Consider the following 16,394-nt stretch of genomic DNA (forward strand, 5'->3'; position numbering starts at 1 on the left):
GAAGACGTACAAAGATTGGGTCTAGGAAAAAATATATTTACATATACCTATTATAGAACTTATTCGGATATTAAGAGAAGAATTTAAACAAAAAGATGCTTTTATTAACTATTATTGATTTGTAGTGGAATGTAACTTCACAATATTAAAGTGATATGAAGCTGAAAAACCAACGATGGACTGTTGGTTTCTCAACTTCACTTCCACAAAGGAGAATCTAAACTCTTATAGATCGTAGGTTAGATTGGCAGATGATAGATTAGACGCCAGCATTGGTTCGTTTTATAAGTCGTTGTCATATTGCCGAAATTTACGTGCTTCGATTTTTTAAAGTATCATTATACAGGGTCTGGCAATAGTGCTCAAATTTGTGTGTAAATGTTAATATACAACCCAATGCAATGGTAGACGCTATGCATCTATGCATATAGTTAAACACTTCGTAATAATATTTTTTTTTAGATTGTATTTCTTTTCTCATTTCTTGTATTTCTTAATTTCCTTTGTTTTCTTTATTGACATTGTCTACGCCTTTGTGGCTTTATGTATGTTAGTACTTGAGAACAAATAAAACATCCGACTTAGCCATTATGGCATTCACACCCCCTCTGTGGGGAACATTCACTCTTCCCATTATATCAGAGGGATTGAGCTCGGTGGGAATTCTTTCTATGTTATAGGGTTCTTGAGGTTTAGATGTGTTCCCTAAATACTTCCTAGTTGTTCGCGCGGTCGCCAGCAAGGTTGCTTTTTGCATACTTTTATATAGATTTTCGTTGAGTCCCAACTCACTAATGTTCTTCTTTAGTTGTTTTGGGATAAGGCCCGTTGTTGAACAATTATCGGGATCGTTTTTATGGTCTCTATTTTCCACTGTTTTTAGTTTGTTTTGGTTTGTGAGATGGATGATTTGTTCCTGGAGATCTCGGTATTTGTCACACATGCTTGCTACCCAAATTGTTGTTGTTAGGAATGGCCACGTCGAGAATGATTATATTTTTCTTAGCCTTATCGATTAATAGAACGTCCGGTCTATTATGATTTACTGTATGATCCGTAAGGATGGTTCTATCCCAATACATTTTATAGTTTTTGTTTTCTAAAATTGTTTCTGAAACATATTTATAATACGGGATTTTTTCCGCTTGCTATAGTTGGTGTTTGATAGCTAGTTTCTGGTGTAATATTTTCGCTACAGAATCGTGCCTCGCTTTATATTCGGTTGCAGAAAACATCTGACTTCCACATATATATGATATTTTGGATGGTTTCCGTTGTTTGGCATCTGTATCGGCATTTGTCATTATCGATTGTCGTATCCTTCACAATATGCTTTAGGTAGTTTCTGCTTGCGATTACCTGGTCCTGGATAGCTATTACGAAGCTCTCGGTTTTAGGAAACAGCTGCCCGAGACTAACCCATAGTTCGACGCCAAAGTATTGATATTTTCTTGATCAGCATCATTGATGTGCCTCCCATGCAAGAGCTTCTCTTTCCATATCTGCATCTTTTCCTCATTAGTTTGATGGTGCGTTTGAACTTCATGTTGCTTCAACATGAGAGCAGTTGAGTCGTCTGCTGCGCATATTACTTTATGCAAAGTTGAAGTTAATGCTTCTTTGTGAAAGTAAGCTCGAAGATTCGTTATTTGTTTGCATATATCTACTAACCCTTGACCCCCTTGTGATCGTGGCAAAGTTACTCGTTCAACAACTTTTAGGATGGTGTTTTTCTGCTTTTGTGAGTATAGTTTCGATCTTACTTTTAAGGTTTTCTAGATCCATCTAGTAAATCCTAAAGACTAACCAAGCACGAAACATGCATATGAGTTAATCGCCTTAAATAGGTTTCTACTATCGAGCTTAGTTTTTACCAGATGCTTAACTCTTTTGGTGAATTCTGCCCTAAGGTCGCCCTTTCAATCGCCCTATGTTCAACTTTACGGGCTTGCTAAGTTGGCGCCTGCTTGTTGACTAGAGAAATTTACGAATAAAATACCACTGTTATAAACTGCTTATTGTTTGGCTTCTACGCATTGACATTTTCTATATTCCTATACATTAAAAGTAATTTTAAAGTTCTGCTCGGCGTATTTTAAATTTGGATTCAAAATCAAATATTCCTGTGAAATACAGTAATATTGCGAGAGGAAAAACAATAAAGAAATAAAAAATTACAAATAAGTTAGCATTCCTCCAGGTTCACTTATTTCTCTGACATTCCGTCCAATGTTATTTTATCGCCTCTAATCCCATAGGTCGTGCGAAGACTCCCCTTTTCAGAATGGATCTTCTTCCTCAGCGGTACGGCACGCACAATAATATGCCCAAGTGCCATATATTTCTTTCTCTCTCATTTCTCTCATGCATATATTTAAACACTTCCTAATAACAATAAATTATGCGCTTTTCTTGTCGATTTTTCAGATGAGAAAATTACTTTTCGCCTATACTCAGAGATAAGCTTAAATGTTTTTTTGAATATCATAATATGATATGTCAATATTTTGATAAAACTATAATTCAATATTATTTGCTTTTAGGTAATGGTATTTTTAAGAATTGGATATTAAATTTGAATTTGATTTTCATTTTCAGGGGCGGAATTTTCAGGCTTTTTTTCAAAATAATTTATACTAAAAAATATCTATACCTATGTGGTAACTTGCGCGTTCAGTTCTTGAAAAAAAGCCTGGGCATTTCGCTAATAAAAAACAAATTAAAAAATAAAAAGATATTTTTTTTTGTAAATTACCAGTGCTTAGAATCCAAGCGGAAGTGGCTTTTTACTTTAAAACAAATTTGCTTAGCCGACAAAAAACATGCTTAACGTTTCAGGGAATAGGTAAGCCAATAACAGAAAAAATTAAAAAAAAAATTATTATTTATTATAATTTAAAATATATCTAAATATAATTTTACTTAGAAAACACTTTACCAGACATGTCTATTGTAACCGTTAAGGACCTGATAAACTGATGACAAAGACAAATTTCAAATTAACAGTAACCACAAAATTGTAGATAATGTAGATATAGATCCGAAATCTACAATATTTCGGATCTATATCGGCGGATTTATATCTAGAAAAAAACAGAAAAAAAAGTAAAAACAAAAGATATAAACCACATATAAAAACCGTTAACAAAAAACTGCTATCCACCATATTTTATTGAAAATACTAGCGTGTACTCGCGACTTCGTTCGCGTCGAATTAATCATTTGTAATGGTGATGATAAAGCAAAGCAAGAATTTCCATTAACATACAAACTAGATAAGGATTTTATATATTAGTATAGATTTGAGGGGCATTTTCACCCTCTTGGAATTTGAGATTCGAGAAACCCCTCCTTATCGAACCTCTACACACCACAGTCAATCCGTTTGCCAAAAATCAGCTTTAAACGTCAAGCAGTTTAAGCATAATCGTAATTACTCAATAGTCATTTTTATGAAACACCCTGTATAAATTTTTAAAAAATATTAAAATATGTAAAACAACAAAATAAAATATACGTGTTTAAGAATTTTTCCGAAAAACTCATTGGTTTTTAAATAAAAAATATTCTAATATTTGAGGGATGGTTTCACCTCCATAGAATTCGAGTTTCGAAAAATCCCTCCTTATCGAACCTCTACACCCTAAAGTCAATCCGTTTTCCAAAATTCAGCTTTTTACATGAAGCGCTTTAAGCAGGATCGTGATTAATCAATGGCCAGATTTTTCGAAACACCCTGTATACATTTCTAAAAAATCTTTAAATATGTATAAAACAAAATAAAATATACGTGTTTAAGCGTTTTTTCGGAAACTTGACCGTTTTTTAAATAAAAAAATATTGTAATATTTGAGGGGTGGTTTCACACTCTTGGAACTGGAATTTCGAAAAATCCCTTCTTATCGAACCTCTACATCCTAGAATCAACCTGTATACCAAAATTGAGCTTCTTACACTGAGTGGTTTGAGCAGGATCGTGATTAATCAGTGAGTCAGTCACTTAAGGATTTTATATATTAGTATAGATTAAACAAAATACAAAACACAAACTATAGACCCAGAATACACACAATGAAAACCAAAACGCAATACATACAACTTACAATTCCATATATAAGAGGCTTTAAAAAACAAATAATTATAGGAAAACAATATTAACCTACGAACATCCTTTAAAATATATAATACACTTAGATCCATTTTGACTTATACCATGCGAATGTGACTAATTTTAAATGGGAAAAACATCTAGACCTTTAAAACTCTGAATTAAAGTTTATAAAAACTATTTAAAAAAGGGCGATTTTGACAAACTTAAAATTTGTCAGAATTTGTGGGACACAGGCCACAGAGAAGATTTTAACTATACAAATATAATGAAAAAGCATCTATAATAAATCAATACTGAAACATATTTTTTTTCGGTTAGGTAATTTAATTTCGTAATATTTTTCAAAAATTACGAAATCTCGAGAAAACACTTTGACAGTTAGGTTTTAAAACAGCTTCTGTTGAACTTTTGGTATCAGGACATTTCGAAAATTATTAACTTACTCAAATATCTGTTTAGTGAACATGTTTAGTTTTTGTCATTGATGGAATTTATTGATTATTAAGAATCCAAATGTCTTGAGAACGGTTGCTCGCAACGATTTTTACCAAGGAACATTTTTTTAGGTAAAGTAAGGGGTAAATGGGGTAAATGTATATTTATCACTCAGTAGTGTAATACAGGGACGGACGAAAAGTTATTACTCTTCAAAACAGTTAAAAAAATGTAGTTGGCGCCCCCTACAAGTAGGAGTAATATTGACATCGAATAAAAAATTTCTCATGTTAAAAAACCCCTAGATACTAATTTTCATCCAAATACCGAAAAATTCAGTTCAGAAAATATTAAGAAAAAATCGAAATAAAAATGAAACTTCTACGCCCTGTATCTCCGAAACTAAGCATTTTAGGAGATACATTTATAAGAACTGCCTTTTACATTTATAAGTCGTCCTTTCTTAAATAATCTTTATGTTCTTTAATTCGAACATTTAAGGGTCTAGATGTTCCACCAGTATAAAATTTATCGAATTCACATGGTATTTTGTATATTACATTTTTTGTTTGTTGTCCAGTATTCATTAGTTTAGTGTGTGACAAAATGGAGCTAAGTGTATTTTGTGTTTTGAAAGATGTGTGTATGTTATATTGTTTTCCTATCCTTCTTATTTTTTCCGAAACACCTCGTATTTATGGAATTATAAGTTGTATATATTGCGTATTCTGTCTATGATTTGGGGTTTGTATTTAATTTAATATTTTCTCAATAAAAGATGGTGGATAGTCGTTTTTTATTAATGTATTTTTATGTGGTTTATATCTCTGTTTAGTAAATTGTCGTCTGAACATATTTATTTTTGCCCTATCATATAAACTTTTTATATCACCTTTTTTTACATTTATACTGTCATTAGATGTGAAATTTAAGTATCTGTCTGTATTTGTGGGTTTTCTGTAAACATCTAAAATTAGTTTATTTTGAAACTTTGACACTAAAACATCAAGAAATGGCAAACGATTTCCTCTCTCTACTTCCAAAGTAAATTTGATAATTGGTTCTTAAATAATTCGTTCGTTAATAACTTATATACTTTGCAATTCGCCGACTACCAAGTTATTTGTGCAGGAAACAAAGATGACTTGGAATATATGATACGAAAACTTAAAAGAGGAATACCAATTTGGGGACTGGAGATGAATATCGCAAAAACTAAATATATCGGCATTGGATCGGATCAAACAGCAATAAAGCTAGATAATGAATACATACAAACATGTAACGAATACAAATACCTAGGAATTACTTTTGATAAATCCGGGAAAGACGACAATGAAATAAGCTCGTGAATAGTCAAGGCCAGAAATGCAATAAAATGTCTGAATAATATACTCTGGAGTAACGAAATAGGTAAAGAGAGAAAACTAAGGATTTATGATGCGATAGTCAAGAGCAATCTGTTATTTGGGGCGGAAACATGGAGGTTGACAGAGAATAACAAAAGAAAATTACTGGCGGTAGAAATGGACGCGATAAGGAGATCATCACGACCATCAAGGCTGGATAGAGTACGAAATGAAACAATCAGGGACAAAATGGGTAGACAAAAAACTATAGTAGAGGAAACAGAGAGTGCCCAACTGAAGTGGTATGGGCATGTGAGAAGGATGGACAACACGCGACTACCTCAGAAGGTACTAAACTGGCTTCCACAAAAGAGAAGGAAACGGGGAAGACCAAGGACAAACTGGATGGAGGGTGTCAAGAAGGCGATGAGCTCAAGGGATCTAGCAAGGGCGACTAGGCATCGAACAACGTCGAAGGACGTTTTAAAAGCGATTCTTATATTTATTCGCGAGAATTTATATAATCCAAAAAAATTTTTATTTCAGAAACGTTATGTTGCCATATTGCAACAATATCTTCAACATAACGCAGCCATATTACAGACTTTTTTGAAAAACTAGTTATTGTATTATTTTCAAAATCTTCCATAAAAATACCGTACGATCGAATAAAAACGGCGTCAGCGATGGCTATGAAATGAAGATCGCTGTCATTTTATATGTAAAATTATATGGGAAATGTCATCGATCGTCATTTTATAGCCATCGTTGACGCCGTTTTTATTCGATCATACGGTATTACTTAAACATTTTTATCAAAATGTAATCGATTTATATTATCCACAGCTTAATAGATACGAAGTATCTACGCGCCACCTCTACGACAACCACCGATACTAACGACGTATGGGCTACGAGCGTACGGGTAAAGCCCGCCTTATAATTGCAGTTATGTGCAATAAAATATTGTTTTATCGGATATAAATACCTAGGAATATGTCCGCTCGATGGTGGGTGTCAGGTGCTTCACAAGAGGTCAGAGACCTAACATCTAAACCTCTGAGGCGCTCGAGCTACGGCTAGTTTTCGGACTGTATCTGGGCGGTACTGTCCAAGTCGTACCGATAACTCGAACGCATTTATCGTAATTTATAATAAACATCGGTTCATCTAATAAGATAACGATTTTTGTTATATTTTGATGATAAAATGAGCTGCATTGGCCTAACAGTGAGACTGTTAGGTCAATCAAACTAAATATTCTCGTCTTCTTTTTACAACCGCTGCAGAGTTGTGTATGCTAATTGTTGACAGACAAGTTAGAATTCTGATGATATTTAAGGACTGGTAACCTAGTCAAAAATGCCTTTGTTGCTTAGTATAAGGGTACTGTATATGTGTAGAAGTCTTTACCCCCTTCAATACTAGAAAAAAATTCACAGATTTTGCAACATGCACAACCATCAACCATCATAGGCGTATTGAAAATACCAGACACCAGCCGGCAGTTGTAATCACCTGTTTTTCACATTTTTATTAACTTGTGACGTCATTTGGAAGAGCTCGATAGAAATATAAAAAAAACTAATCCTTGTTTGGAAGGTAATTTGACATTCGTGACGTCATCATTCTGGCAATCTAACGTATCGCTAATCGCCATTCGCAAATATGTATATTGCAGATACGTGAACCGTTCGCAACGTTAAATAATTTTGATATTTGATTTTTATCGTGATAATGGTTATTTGAAATATAACATTTACAAAGTTAATAAATATTAACTATTTCTACTTAATCATTTAATAATTCTGATAAAAACACGCTTGATTTTTTATTTTAGAAATCATGCGGATTCATACGAATTTTTTATTCAAACTAAAAGAATTTCGAACTCCCATTGTCGTTATTTATTTTAACTTACACCGAGATCTACACAACGTTTCAGTCAGATTTACCAGTGACCGTTATTATATCATTAATACGACTATAATACTTAAATCAAAATTTATTTGAAGGAATGGCTACTGTATTATAATAATTGTAAAACGGGTATGTAATAAAGTCGGAATAATTATTAAAAACTGCTCATCGCGTTATCGATGTCGGCGTCTTGTCACTTTTATTTAGTCTTGTCACTATTATTTTATTAGCCGTTTAGGTATAGTTTGATTTCAGATAATGCAGATTTTAATGTGCCATTTGTATTTTTTTATTGGAATTATTATTTTTAGCATATTTGGTATACTCTATGAAGTGATTTTAAATGCTCCTGTCCATTTTTCAATTATTAAAGTGCCAATTTAGATACATTTAAAATTAATTAATTAGTATATCGTATTTGCATTATGGCTTTGTTTATTTTTTTTGAAAAAATGTATTATTTCATATTAAAATAAGCATAGCTTACTAAATCACTAGCTAGCCATTTTTAATTACAGGGTGTTAATTAATTATCTGGCATTAACTTCAGGAGGTGATTCTTTGAGCGTTTTTAAGGTAAAAAGTTCATATAAACATGTGTCGGGAAATGTATAATTTTAAAGATACAAGGTGTCAAGGTGTTTTCTAATAGACCTTTTTTATCAATATATCTCAAAGATCCGTTGGCCGATTTTGTTGAAATTTCGCCGTGTTGAGAACTTTGATAAGTTAGCACCAATTAAATGATAATTATTATTTACAGCAATATTCAAACGATAAAAACTTATCCCAATAAATATTTGGTAACGCCTTGGATTCATTTGTTTTTATGTTTTTACGTTGGCGATGGAAACCATACAAGCTTTTTCTTTGTCCTAAGTTGTTAATTAAAAAAATAATAATCATATAAAAAATATAGGTCCTAATAACCCAAATTTTATCAAAATGTATCATCAGATCCGATAAGACCAGAGTTATTATATGTTTTGAAACTTAATGATTTAATTAAATATTCCCTTTAATGCATTTACTGCTTCGCGTCAAGAAAAAAATATTGCATTAGTCTAAATTTATTATTTATGTTATTCCGCCCTTTCACGTATAATTTGCCCCTTGCTTCTCATACGGAAAGAGTTAGATTAAAATAGCCAAACTGTACCTAACAACCCATGCATGCATTGACGAATATTCTTTTGTATAATAATATTGGTTTTCTTTATTCGCCGACCCAGACTAAACATCCATATCCATAAAATAGTTGGCCAACTGATAAGATCTCATTTCGGCCCTCGAACGTCCTTGCTCTATTCGATGATCAACGCCGGCTAAACTATCGACTTATTACGTGTTGACAAGTTGATTAGGCAGGTTATTGAACTCGGACCGTACCATGTCGCATCTAGCATGTCGTTTTTTCAAAGACGGGTCCCATATAAATGCGGCCAGAAGTATTTTCAATACTAAAAGCATTTACCTCCACTTTCTGTATATGGCAAACAGAAGATGGAAAGCTTTACGTACCTGCAGAGCAATCAGGATAACTTGGCCCAAATTCGACTTTAGGAAATCGTTTTCATCAATCATATGTTTCGTAACATAAATCGCTTTTTGTTTCGAAACATTTCACCAAAATATGGTTTCGCTAAAAAGGCTTAAAAAATAAAGATATTAGTGTAACAAATTTTTCGAAACTTTTAAGTAACACATGTGGCTCGCAGTTATAGATCGATCTCGTACCCGTTTTGTGCCTGAAAAGTTTCCACAAATTATTTGATATTCTGTCAAATATGAGAACATAACCTTACTTTATTGTTTGAATTTTGTTCTGCAGTTGTTGCATTTAAGCATTTTTCAAGTTTTTACTGTAATTAAAGAAGAAGAGAGAAAGGTGCCCGGTGGCGTAGAGGTACAGGCTCTCGTCTACCAATCTCAAGGTGTGGGTTCGATTCCCACACCCGGCATTTCATCAGCCGACTATTTTTATTAAAATAAAAATAGTTTGGGTACCTAGGTCGACTCAGCCTTAAATGAGTACTTGGGATTCACAATCCTGAGGTAATAATAGGCGGTTGAAGGGTAGTGCTAGCCACATTACCTTCCTTGTATACCGAACGGCTCTAGTATAGCAAGCTGTACCTTGCTACTCCCAAGGCGTTAAACGCTATATACGGGAGCTATTATTATTATAAAGAAGCAGAACATATGGTGAGTAAAAATACAGATATTTTTATGGGATTTTATAATTATTTTTTTCTCCGATGGGATACATGTTTTTATGTTTTAATTGTGTTATAATAAGTAAATAAAAATGTTTTAATTATTTTGATCATTTTTTTGACTGGCGTTGTTGACAGGTGATTAGTTCGATATTTCTAAACGGATAGCGCTAAATCAAAACATTTTGGAAACATTTCGAAACACGAGTTTCTCTCTTTTTAGACACAAATATGATATAATGTAGATGATTTGTGTCCGACTCCATGTCAATTTTTTAAAATAATGATTTAAAATTCAGCCATGTTGGCTAGTGATAGCGTTTTTAACTTAAAATAATTTTTTTTATAGGCTATTGAGCTTTTAACTCATAAGAACGCGTTCTACTTACATTGATTTATATATTTTTATTTTGAGAACGATGATATAGAAATAAAAATCTATATTTCAAACAAAAATATTTTGTAGCAACAAATAATGATGTATAGAAGGGGCATTAAAAATATGAAAGCACATTATTAAAAAACTATGCATTTGCTTTTGTCAGATATTTTTTGTACGAGAAAACCTAAAACAAAGATTTTAACACAAATAAATTATGGCGGAGGTCGATATTGTTGATGGTTGTTTTCATTTTGAAATCCACAAACAGACATAGGCTATTTTAGTTTGGTATTTTAGTTTGGCTGCTAAAAACGGGAATATCTTGGACACAAGTTGCAGAAAATATTTCGAAACACTTCCTCTAAAAGTTTTGATTCAGCATCGAAACATTTCAGGAAACGGCTAGTGCCACCACATTGGTAGCACACCTGAAACGTTTCCTATTTTTGATATACTGTTTCCCTTTTGTGTCAAGAAACAGACACGATTATTAGAAACATTACCTGAAATGTGTCCAAAAATGCTACTTGTGTTGCTTCAATGCCGCCGAATAATTACAAACACTTTTAATCCATATTTTATTTATTTAAATTAACTTCCAATGACTCTTCGTAAATCGAACATACAAAGACAAGAGACATGTAAAAATTTTGTACGTTTACATCCTGTATATGCAATAGAAAATAGTGAGAATTCTCACATTATCATTGCCGTCATAAAATCATCCTATTTTGTTTATTACTCTTGGTCACAGCTCGATGGTAATGCTGTTTTATGGTGGTTAATTGCTGTAATAAATTAATTTGCATAGGTGGCAAATGGTGATAAGTATCATCCAAGACTTTTTAACTTTTTCAGGCATATTATAATTTCAAAATCATATTGTAGTTTTCTCTACTATGCAAGGTTCAGTGTTCATTATTACCTGTAACTTTTTATTAAATTTTTGCACTGAAATTAATATCTATACTAGTAGTGGGAACTATCGAATGAATACTATCGAAACATTCGATAGTTGCAATTCATTCGAATAATTCGATAGCTAATAAGAAAACATTCGTCGAAAACTATTCGAATAAAAATATCGAATAGATGCGTCATCTGCCTTGAAATATATTAATTCGGCAGCAAAAACCATTCATTTATAAAATTCATTCATTTGTAAAATTCATTTATTCGTCAGGATCGATTATAATAAAATATAAACTGGATTTTAGTTGTCGCCCGGCGACGTAGGTTTCTTTCCTAGAAACCCGACAGCGGTCGGCGGTCGGTGGCAATGGTATGAAAAAAGCCGGCATCTTTGATTTTGAGTCAGATAAAGATAAGGACACATTATTTTTTTTATTGAGGTGCTAGTATTTACACAGAAAATACATTATGAACGGCGCTGTTGCCGTATATTCGTATTAGTTGGTATTAGCAAAGAATATTATTCTTTGGTATTATAGTTAGTTAGGGATAGTTAGCGATGGGAACTATCGAATGAATTAGACTATCGAATGGTTAATGAATGAATGATTTCAACTATCGAATGGTTTTATTCGAATAAAATCATTCATTCATTTGTATACTGTGACAACCTCGCCGTGCGACTAAATGGTTATCGTTGAGCCACGACTATCGAATGCTTTTGATAAATGAAATTTAGTATTCGTTTGATTTTTGTATGCGTCAGTGCATTATTAGTTCTTCCAAATTTTTATAACTTCGCCGTATAAATACTGTGCTATTTTTGCGTTTATTAAAATAGTTAAAATACTAAAATAGTAGTTATTTTTTAATTTTATTTATTGACGATTGTGTGCATGTGCAGGTGGTCAAAATTTTTCCGAAAAGTTGTGTGGTTTTCCGTAGTCCGATCTTTCAATTATTTAATTTTATATGGTATATGGTCTATTTTTTAATGGGAAATTTTGAGAAGTAGCAATTTTTAAGAGAGATGAGATGAACTTAAATTAATTTTAAAAGTACATATTTGTATTTTAGATGTTTTAATAATATGAATTAGTTGAACTTAATAATCATATTAAAGTAATGTGGTTAAGTAAATGGTTATCGAACTCAAACTATGGGGTGAGAAAATTAAAATGAAAGTTTTACACGTGCCAATTTAAAAAAAAAGTTAACTATGTTTGTATTTTGTTTATGCTAATTCTCTTACATGTAGTTTTTTGCGAAGAAATATTTCATTTATTTTTTAAAGTAAATGCTAGTAAAAGTAAATATAATTTTTAAATAGTAATATAAAGCACCTAATATAAATAATTTTGATTTCTAATTTTTTATTTATATTTTCCTTCCATTACACTGCATGCTTAGAAAATTAATAAATGTTTATACTTCATGATTTTAAAATTTGTTGTTAATATAACAAATTAGTTCTGTAATTATTATTACTTAATAAACCAACGTTGCCACACACAAAAAATTTAGAGACTATATTATTTTTAAATAGGATCTAATATAAATAATTTTGACAACTAATTTGTTGTTTATATTTTGCTACTACTTAAAAAAAATATTTATATTAAGTGATTTTAAATTTTGTTGTTAATAGGTATAACAAATTATTACTGTTATTATTATTTATTAAACCAGTCTTTGCTTAAAAACATTAAAAATACTTTTCCTACATCCAAAATAACAAGTATTATTGCAGTGTAACAACAGAATATTAATAAAAAAATGCAGAATATATAGACATACTATCCCTAACTAACTAAAGCCAAACAATAATATTCTTTGCTAATATCAACTAATACCAAAATATGGCAACAGCGCCCTTCATAATGTATTTTCTGTGTAAATACTAGCACCTCAATAAAAAAAATAATGTGTCCTTATCTATATCTGACTCCGCAAAAAATCAAAGATGCCGGCATCTTTCATAGCATTGCCACCGACCGCTGTCGGGTTTTTCAGAAAGAAACCTACGTCGCGTCGCCGGGCGACAACTAAAATTCAGTTAATATTTTATTATAATCGATCCTGACGAATAAATGAATTTCATAAATGAATGAATTTTATAAATGAATGGTTTTTGCTGCCGAATTACTAGAATACAATATTTCAAGGCAGATGACGGATCTATTCGATAATTTTTATTCGAATAGTTTTCAACGAATGTTTTCTTACTAACTATCGAATTATTCGAATGAATTGCAACTATCGAATGTTTCGATAGTATTCATTCGATAGTTCCCACTACTAGGGATAGTATGACCTGTGGTATGACTATATATTTTGCATTTTTTTTATTAATATTCTGTTGTTACACTGCAATAATACTTTTTATTTTGGATGTAGGAAAATGATTTTTAATGTTTTTAGGCAAAACTGGTTTAATAAATAATAATAACAGTAATAATTTGTTATACCTATTAACACCAAAATTGAAAATCATTTAATATAAACATTTTTTTAAGCAGTAGCAAAATGTAAACAACAAATTAGAAGTCAAAATTATTTATATTAGATCTATTACCTATTTAAAAATAATATAGTCTCTAAATTTTTTGGCAACGTTGGTTTATTAAATAATAATAATTACAGAACTAATTTGTTATATTAACAACAAATTTTAACATCATGAAATATAAACATTTATTAATTTTCTAAGCATGCAGTGTAATAAAAGAAAAATATAAATAAAAAATTAGAAATCAAAATTATATACGTTTATTACTTTTTATTACTTTGTATTAGTATTTAAAAATAATATTTGGTTTTACTGGCATTTACTTTAAAAAATAAATGAAATATTTCTTCGCAAAAATCTACATGTAAGAGAATTAGCATAAACAAAATACAAATATCGTTAACTTTTTTTTTAAATTGGCAAGTGTAAAACTTTAGTCAATCAATTTAATTTTCTCATCCCAAAATTTGAGTTCGATAACCATTTACTTAACCACATTACCACATCTAAAACATCTAAAATACAAATACATATGTATTTTTAAAATTAATTGTAAGTTCACCTCATCTCTCTTAAAAATTGTTACTTCTCAAAATTTCCCATTAAAAAAATAGACCATATACCGTATAAAATTAAATAATTGAAAGACCGGAAAATCACACAAATTTTCGGAAAAATTTTGACCACCTGCACACGTACACAATCGTCAATTTAAAAAAAACACTACTACTTTAGTATTTTAAATATTTTAATAAACGCAAAAATAGCACAGTATTTAGAAGGCAAGTTATAAAAATTTGGAAGAACTAATAATGCACCGACGCAGACAAAAATCAAACGAATACTAAATTTCATTTATCTAAAGCATTCGATAGTCGTGGCTTAACGATAACCATTTAGTCGCACGGCGAGGTTGTCACATATGCTTTAGTATACAAATGAATGAATGATTTTATTCGAATGAAACCATTCGATAGTTGAAATCATTCATTCAGTAACCATTCGATAGTCTAATTCATTCGATAGTTCCCATCGCTAATCTATACTAATATATAAAATCCTTAAGTGACTGACATACTGATTAATCACGATCCTGCTCAAACCACTCAACGTAAGAAGCTCAATTTTGGCAAACAGGTTGATTCTAGGGTGTAGAGGTTCGATAAGAAGGGATTTTTCGAAATTCCAGTTCCAAGAGTGCGAAACCACCCCTCAAATATTACAATATTTTTTATTTAAAAAACGGTCAAGTTTCCGAAAAAACGCTTAAACACGTATATTTTATTTTGTTTTTTTTACATATTTTAAGATTTTTTAAAAATGTATACAGGGTGTTTCGAAAAATCTGGTCATTGATTAATCACGATCCTGCTTAAAGCGCTTGACGTAAAAGCTGATTTTTTGGAAAACAGATTGACTTTAGGATGTAGAGGTTCGATAAGAAGGGATTTTTCGAAACTCGAATTCTAAGGGGGTGAAACTATCCCTCAAATATTAAAATATTTTTTATTTAAAAACCGGTGAGTTTTTCGGAAAAACACGTATATTTTATTTTGTTGTTTTACATATTTTAAGATTTTTTTTATAAATTTATACAGGGTGTTTCATAAAATATGACCATTGAGTAATCACGATTCTGCTTAAACTGCTTGACGTTTAAAGCTGATTTTTGGTAAACGGATTGACTGTGGGGTGTAGAGGTTCGATAAGGAGGGGTTTCTCGAATATCATATTCCAAGAGGGTAAAAACGCCCCTCAAATATTACAATATTTGTTATTTAAAAAACGGTTAGTCTTTCGGGAAAACGCTTGGACAAGCATATTTTATTTGTTTTTTTTACATATTTTGAATTTTTTTAAAAAATCATACAGGGTGTTCCAAAAAGTTTTAATTTCTTATTTAATAAATGTGGTCATTTCAGTGGTGGTCAAAAAGTGGTAATTTCTTAACCACGATTCTGCTTAAACTGCTTGACGTAAAAAGCTTATTTTAGGCAAATGGATTTTTCGAAAGTCAAATTCCAACGAGATGAAACTACCCCTCAAATATTACCAAGTTATATAATAATATCGCCATATTGTTTTTTCTCATGCTGACATAAATGTGAGAAAATTTTATCCAGTTTGTATGTTAACGGGAATTCTTGCTTTGCTTTATCATCACCATTACGAATGATTAATTCGACGCGAACGAAGTCGCTGGTACACGCTAGTATTTCTATATTATTTATGATGTATATTTAATGGTTGTAAAATAATTAATTTATGTGTAAGTACATAATGTAACAAAATATTCCTGGATAATATATTGATAGGATATTTGATAAAATATACAGGGTGAGTCTTAAAATAAGTGCAAATATTTTCATGGGTGGTATATTTCGACCCAAAGAACACGTCTATGAGGTTTATTTCGCAAAATAAGATTTTGAAAACCGTGCATTTTCTTTTATATTTCCCTGTATATTTTTCGAAAACTTTTTAGAACTGCCTGTTCACCGCATTTTTTCCGGCACTAAACCGGATGTAACGTTGCCCTAAATTCCTATATTTCCTAAAT

The sequence above is a fragment of the Sitophilus oryzae genome, unplaced genomic scaffold, assembly GCF_002938485.1.
Source record: "Sitophilus oryzae breed Bouriz unplaced genomic scaffold, Soryzae_2.0 scaffold_465_pilon_pilon, whole genome shotgun sequence".
Lineage (NCBI taxonomy): Eukaryota > Metazoa > Arthropoda > Insecta > Coleoptera > Curculionidae > Sitophilus > Sitophilus oryzae.